The sequence below is a fragment of the Babylonia areolata genome, chromosome 10, assembly GCF_041734735.1.
Source record: "Babylonia areolata isolate BAREFJ2019XMU chromosome 10, ASM4173473v1, whole genome shotgun sequence".
In the NCBI taxonomy this organism is placed as follows: Eukaryota; Metazoa; Mollusca; class Gastropoda; order Neogastropoda; family Buccinidae; genus Babylonia; species Babylonia areolata.
The window spans coordinates 28,478,943-28,486,442 of NC_134885.1; the positions used below are offsets into that span (position 1 = coordinate 28,478,943).

General features: G+C 46.7%; 1 protein-coding gene across 1 annotated transcript in view; it reads right to left on the bottom strand.

Moving 5' to 3' along the window:
* Window positions 1-7,500, bottom strand: part of LOC143286327 (uncharacterized) — a 432,992-nt gene that overhangs the window by 323,850 nt on the left and 101,642 nt on the right. The window lies entirely within an intron of this gene.

A 7,500-nucleotide genomic window follows, 5' to 3' on the forward strand; every position in this document is an offset into this window, starting at 1 on the left:
AACGTGCCCGACGAACCCACCACTACCCCCCCTGCGTCAAGCGAATCTGTTGAGGGATCAAGAGTTGTGGGGTGGGGTAGGGTGGGGTGGGGTGGAGGGACTGAGGGGGGCTGGGGGGTGAGGGGTTGGGGTGGGGGGGGGGTGGGGGGGGGGGGGGGGCGGGAAGCGTGGGTGCCTGTGGTGGAAGGATTTTCTGAATGCCAATACAATGTTGACAATACAACACTGCCAGTCGACAATGCAGAGCCAATTATCTCTCCCTATATGTGCCTCTGTGTGTGTGCCTGTGCGAGTGTGTGTGTGTGTGTGTGTGTGTGTGTGTGTGTGTGTGTGTGTGTGTGTGTGTGTGTGTGTGTGTGTGTGTGTGTGTGTGTGCGTGTGTGTGTGTGTGTGTGCGTGTGTCTGTGTGTGTATGTGTGTGTGTGTGTGTGTGTGTGTGTGTGTGTGTGTGTGTGTGTGTGTGTGTGTGTGTGTGTGTGTGTGTGTGTGTGTGTGTGACCATCTGTCTCTGTATTTGTCCCTGTCTCTCCCCTCTGTCTGCCAGTTTTCCTCCCTCTCTTTTTGTCTGTATGTCTATCTGTCCGTCTGTCTGTCTGTCTGTCTATCTGTCTGTCTCTCCTTCCTTCCTTCCTTCCTTCATTCTCTCTCTGTCTCTCTCTCTCATTACTATATTTATATACAATATTGTCATGAACGCAGGCATCATGATTATGTACCTGGAAATGTTTACTGTGCAATTGAGTGTATTTGAATGTCATGTACGTATTTCTATAACCTTTTGTTATCTCGTGAACATTTTGATTTCATTTCTCTTTGCCCTGAGGGCTGGATGTAAAAAAAATAAAAATAAAAAAAAAAATAAAAAATTAAAAAAAGCATATGCATGCTTATTCCACTTCCCTCATTAAAAAAAAAGATTCGTTCGTTCGTTCGTTCGTTCGTTCTCTCTGTCTGTATGTCTTCGACCGTCAATACGTGTCTCACTGTTTCTACCAGACAGAGAGACAGAAAAAACAGACACACACAGAGCGCCTGTCTGTCTGTTTAAAATCTGTCTTTGTCCTTCTTCGATGGATCGACTCTGGAATGGAAAACTTAGTCTTAGTAATAATAAGCATAGCGACTAATATTACGGAAACACCGCCATTACGGGGGGAAAAAGCCTCTGATATTGTTCCCGCATCTAAATTAACCATTTACCCGAGACTTGCCTCCTCTCTTTTACTCCATCCACATTAATGTAGCCTTTCTCCGGCCTGCCAACCAGCAAACCAAGCAACAACAATATTAGATTTAATTCACAACGAACACGGTTTTCAAGAATAAAATAACGATAGCCTCCGGGCACATCCACAAACTCACACACTTAAGAGAGAGGCGGCCAATATAAAGAAGAAGAAGCAGCAGGAAAAGAAAAGAGAGAAAGAGAGATAGAGGGGGGAAGAGAAAGAGAGAGAGAGAGAGAGCGAGCGAGCAGTATTGAAGTGTGAAGAGCGGGCTCCCATAATGTTGTTTTTAAATCTCCGTGCCCAAAATGCACGATTATTCGAATTCTATTGACGATGGAATTCAATGGGATTTTGTGTACGATGATGATAATAATAATAATAATAATAATCGTTGGTCGCTATTCTTAAAGAGGCGTCGAAAGAGAGAGAGAGAGAGAGAGAGAGAGAGAGAGAGAGAGAAGATAGGGGTGAGGGATGGGTGGGTCGGTAGTGGTGGATGTGGGTGTTGGGGAAGGGTTTGAGGTAGTGGACGGGGAGGGTGGGGGTGGGGGATATTTTCATTAAAAGCACAAGGAGCACAAAAAAAAAAAGAAAAAAAAAAGCTTTTCTCTATAAAGTAGCCTAATGCTAATGGTTCTTTCCAACATGATTCTTGTGCGTTTTTTATTTTTTTAAGAAAAAACAAAATTGGAGTGGGTAATGGGATATGCACTAAAGCACGGCCAATTGCAAGAGAGAGAGAGAAAGATTAATATATATATATATATATATATATATACGCACGCACACACACACATCTCCCCAGTCCCTCACCCCCCGCCCCCATCCCCCCTCACACACTGACACACCTCTCTCTCTCTCTCTCTCTCTCTCTCTCTCTCTCTCTCTCCAACCCCTTCCCCCCTCCCCCTGCTCGTTCACGGACAAAGTGGGGGAAACATTGCACTCATAATCTATTTCACCATCCGCATCCCATCATGTTCTTCGCATTTCGCCACCTACTCCACGGCTGTTCCCCACACCCCCACATACCCCCACATCTCTCTCTGTGTCTCTGTGTCTCCTGTGTCTGTCTCTGGTTCTCTCTGTCTCTGTGTCTGTCTCTCTGTCTCTCTCCTTTCCATGTCTCTCGCTCTTTCCATCTCCCCCCCCTCTCTCTCTCTCTTCCTCCCTTTCTCTTCTCTCTCTCTCTGTCTCCCTATCTCTCCCCCCCCCTTTCTCTCTCCTTCTCTGTTTCCATCTCTCTCCCTCTCCCTCTCTCTCCTTTCCATGTCTCTCGCTTTTTCTATCTCCCCCCTCTCTCCCTCCCTTTCTCTCTCTCCCCCCTCTCTCTCTCCCTCTCTTTCTATCTCCCTATCTCTCCCCCCCCCTTTCTCTCTCCTTCCCTCTCCCCCTATCTGTTTCCCTCACTCACTCTCTCTCTCTCTCTGTCTCTCCCTCCCCCCCTTTTCTCTCTCCCTTTCTCTGAGTCTTTCTGTCTGCCTCTCTCCTTACCCCGCTATCTGTGTCTCTCTGTCTGTCTCTGCCTTGTCTGTCTCTCTGTTTGTCTCTCCCACTCTCTCCAGCGTTCTATTCTTTCTTTCTTTCTTTTTTTTTCCAATATGTCTTTCTTTCACGAAACCCACATTACAATCTACAACGCTCTTCAATTCCCGCAAAACAAACCCACCCACCAAACCAGCAAACAACCAACATAACCAACCAACCAACCAACCAACCAATATGAGCAATCAACCACCCCCAAACCCACCAACCCACCAAACTAGTTAACCAACCTAGCAACCCAAACCAAACCAACCAACCAACCCACACACCCACCCGTCCACGCAAACCCACCTCACCAACCAGCAAGTCCACCAACCAACTGTGTTGTATTGCACTGTAAACCAATCCACAAAACCAATCAACAAACCTACCGACCCAAACCAAACCAGCAAACCCACACACCCACCCACATACCCACCCAACCTACCCACCAACCAACCAATCAAACTCACAAACTAAACCAACCGACACACCACCCGGCCACCCACCCACCCAACCAACCAACCAGCCAACCAAACCCATCACCACCACCACCCCAATAAAACAGACACACACACACACACACACACACACACACACACACACACACACACACACACACACACACACACACACACACACACACACACACACACACACACACACAACTTTACAACCAACCAACATCGACAAAAAAAAGAAAGACAAGAGAACCAAAACAAACACCATTGGCGACGGGCGCAATAGCCGAATGGTTAAAGCGTTGGACTTTTAATCTGAGGGTCCCGGGTTCGAATCTCGGTGACGGCGCCTGGTGGCTAAAGGGTGGAGATTTTTTTCCGATCTCCCAGGTCAACATGTGTGCAGACCTGCAAGTGCCTTAACACCCTTCGTGTGTACACGCAAGCAAAAGATCAAATACGCACGTTAAAGGTCCTGTAATCCATGTCAGCGTTCGGTGGGTTATGGAAACAAGTAAATACTCAGCATGCACACCCCCGAAAGCGGAGTATGGCTGCCTACATGGCGGGGTAAAAACGGTCATACACGTAAAAGCCCACTCGTGTATATACGAGTGAACGTGGGAGTTGCAGTCCACGAACGCAGAAGAAGAAGAAGAAGAAAACACCATTGGCGGCTCAGCCTCATCCTGATCCTCAGCCTCATCCTCATCCTCAGCCTCATCCTCAGCCTCATCCTCATCCTCAGCCCCAGCAACTGCCTCAGTCTCTGCCTCAACCTCAGCCTCTGCCTCTGCCTCTTCCTCCGACTCTCCTAGCAGTTCAGTTCACACAGGACCCCCCCCCCCCCCCCCCACCCCCCCCCCCCCCCGCCCCCCCCCCCACCCCTCTTCACCCCCCCCCCTCCTCTGGTTTTGGTGGCTTTTTTTTCACGGTTCTCAGAGGACCTTCGCGAAAGGAATCTGTGCCCTGCTGGCCAAGCCATCAGCTCCAGACCAAAGGCTCCCAGGAGGGGTGACCACTTCAGGAGTGAAGCAGCAGCAGTAGCAGCAGCAGCAGCAGCAGACTTTTCGGGGGCAGGGTGGTAGTGGAGAGGGGGTGGTAGGGGGATGGGGAGGCGGGCGGGTAAAGGGGTGGGTGGTGGGACTGGTGCGTGTGTGTGGGGGGGGGGGGGGGTGGGGGGGGGGGGGGAGCGCTGGATAGGGTTAGAGTTTGTTGGGTGTTTTTGGAGAGTTCGCACCAACCCACATAGAGAAGTAAAACTGAGAGAGGAGAGAGAGAGGGGGGGGGATGAGGGCAGGGGGGGCAGGAGAGGCAGACAGACTGACAGACAGACAGATAGACAGGGCGAGAAAGACAGAATACAAGATTGGCAGAGAGAGAGACAGACAGAGAGAGAGAGAGAGAGAGAGAGAGAGAGAAAGGTAGAGACATGGGAGTGACAAAAAAGGAGACAGACAGACAGACAGACAAACAGCGACTGAGAGAGAGGAGAGAGAAGGAAAGAAGGGGAGAAAGAAAAAAAAAAAGAAAGAGAGGGGGAGAGCGAGAGACAGACAGACAGAAAGACAGAGAGACATAAATTCAAACAGACAGACAGAAAAAAAAAAGAAAGAGAGGGAGAGAGCGAGAGACAGACAGACAGACAGACAGACAGAGAGACATACATACAAACAGACAGACAGACAGATACAGACAGAAGCACGTGAACAGACACAGAGAGACAGAGCTACAAAGGGAGAGACAGAGACAGAGAGATGAAAGAAAAAAGGGGAGGTACCAAGAGTCTTGACTTTGGGGGGCGGGGGGTTCCACGATTAATATACCGTAGTAATATGTAGCTTTAGAGCCGGGCAGACTTCAGAGGCAGGGGGGGAGAAGAAAAGAGAAAAGATCTGAAGTGGGGTGGGTTAGTGTAGTCACTCTCCCACCCCCCTTTTCAGTACTGTCGGATGGCTCTCAGGAGGCTGAGGGAGGGAGGGAGGGATGGGTGGGGGGTGGGAGGGGGGAGGGGGTGGTGGGAAGAAGGCTTGGGATGGATGGATGGGGTTGTGTGTGGTGCGGGAGGGGTTGGGGGGGGGGGTCAGAGAGGGTAAGGGTCAGCTTCCATCACTCCTCCCCCTCCCACACACACGTCCCCCCCAGTCCCCCTCCCCCCCCAACCCCCCCCCCCCCCCCCCCCACACACACACACACACACCCACCATCCTCTCCCCATCCTTTCCTCAGTTCTGATGGTGAGGTTGGAAAACACACACACACACACACACACACACACACACACACACACACACATATGCATGTATCTATATATCTATGTATGTTGTATGTATGTTTATACATACATAGTGGTACAGATAGTTTATCTGTTTACTAATGTACAGGTCTTTTTTTTTAATATCCATGTGTGTGTGTGTGTGTGTGTGTGTGTGTGTGTGTGTGTGTGGAAAGGGTGGCTCAATCCAAACCGAACCATCGATGAAAACTGAGAAGAGGGGTACAATATATATATATATATATATATATATATATATATATATATATATATATATATATATATATATATATATATATATATATATATATATATATATATATATAAAGAGAAAAAAAAAAGAATACATTTTACCAGGGTCACTCTCACGCAGCTATTATGACGCAAGCACGCCATGACGTACATGTGATGCGATTTCACAATGTCAGGTTTTGCCCAGAGCCTAAAGAACTGCAATTGTCTTTATATATATATATATATATATATATATATATATATATATATATATATATATATATATATATATATATATATATATATATATATATCCCCAGGGAGAGCGCGTCGCTATACTACAGCGCCACCCATTTTTGGGTGTGTTTTTTTTCCTGCGTGCAGTTTTATTTGTTTTTCTTATCAAAGTGGACTTTTCTACAAAATTTTGCCAGGGACAACCCTTTTGTTTCCGTGGGTTCGTTTACGTGCGCTAAGTGCATGCTGCACACGGGACCTCGGTTTATCGTCTCATCCGAATGACTAGCGTCCAGACCACCACTCAAGGTCTAGTGGAGGGGGAGAAAATATCGGCGGCTGAGCCGTGGTTTGAACCAGCGCGCTCAGATTCTCTCGCTTCCCAAGCGGACGCGTTACCTCTGGGCCATCACTCCACATTAATTTATTTATTTATTTTTTTTTATTTTTTTTAAGTTGTGATCATTGTAAAATTTTTATTTTAACTCTCTCCCCTTCCTCCCTCTCATCTCTTCCTTACCATCACCGCCCTCACCACGACCATCATCACCCATCTCCGTCTCTCTACCTCTCTGCTACCTCCTTCCTGGCCCCTATCCCCCACCACCCCCTCTCCATACCCCTCACGTACAACTCACACCCCATTTCACCATCTCAAGACCAAAAGAAGAATGAGAGAGAGAGAGGAGGGGAAAGAGAGAGAGAGAGAAAGACAGAGACAGACAGAGATAAGAGGGACAGAACGGCAGAGAGAAAGAGACAGAGAGAACAAGAACAAGAACAACATTTTATTCCATATGCCTCTGGCCACTAGAAAAAAAATAAATAAAAAAGAACAATGTAGAATGCCTATGAAGGAAAAACGAAAACATGAACAAGCCATGCATGCAAGAAAGTGGAATTTCCTAAACCTACAGATTTTTAGTTATTTTCACAACTGACAGCCAGTACAGAGGGCATAACTGTTTCTATATTAACTACGAAATTGTTTCGAATTGTCCGTGCATAAAAAGATATAAATTCCTGGGTTCCTAGTTTTAAGCATGTTGTAACATTTTAGCAATTGTGGTAGAGATTGTACGCTACAATAGTCCAGGTGTTTATCTCTAATTTCGGAATACAAAGGACAAACACAAATTACATGTTCCTCATCTTCCGTGACTGCACATAAGCTGCAAAACTTATCCTGACTATTGTTGAAAAAATGATTTGAAAGTAGATCCTTTAACAGGTAACAGTCCCAAGCGTAATATGACAATACAGTTTCTGAAACATTTTATGTTCACAAAATCAAAATAGCTTTCATTTTCAAAGGTAAATTTAAATCTTCTATAGCAATTATACATATCTTTCGGTATTACAGAGTTTTCTCATTATTGCAGGTAAATATCTGTTAGACGTTGTTTAAGCAAGGAAATAAACGATTTTTCGGCCCCTAATCCCTTGTTGCAGCCAGACGTATTCAAACCCTAGGCTAAAGAGTATATCTTTCATGCGAGAAACCCAACACTTTTTGCCATTGTTGTCTAGGGTAACTAGC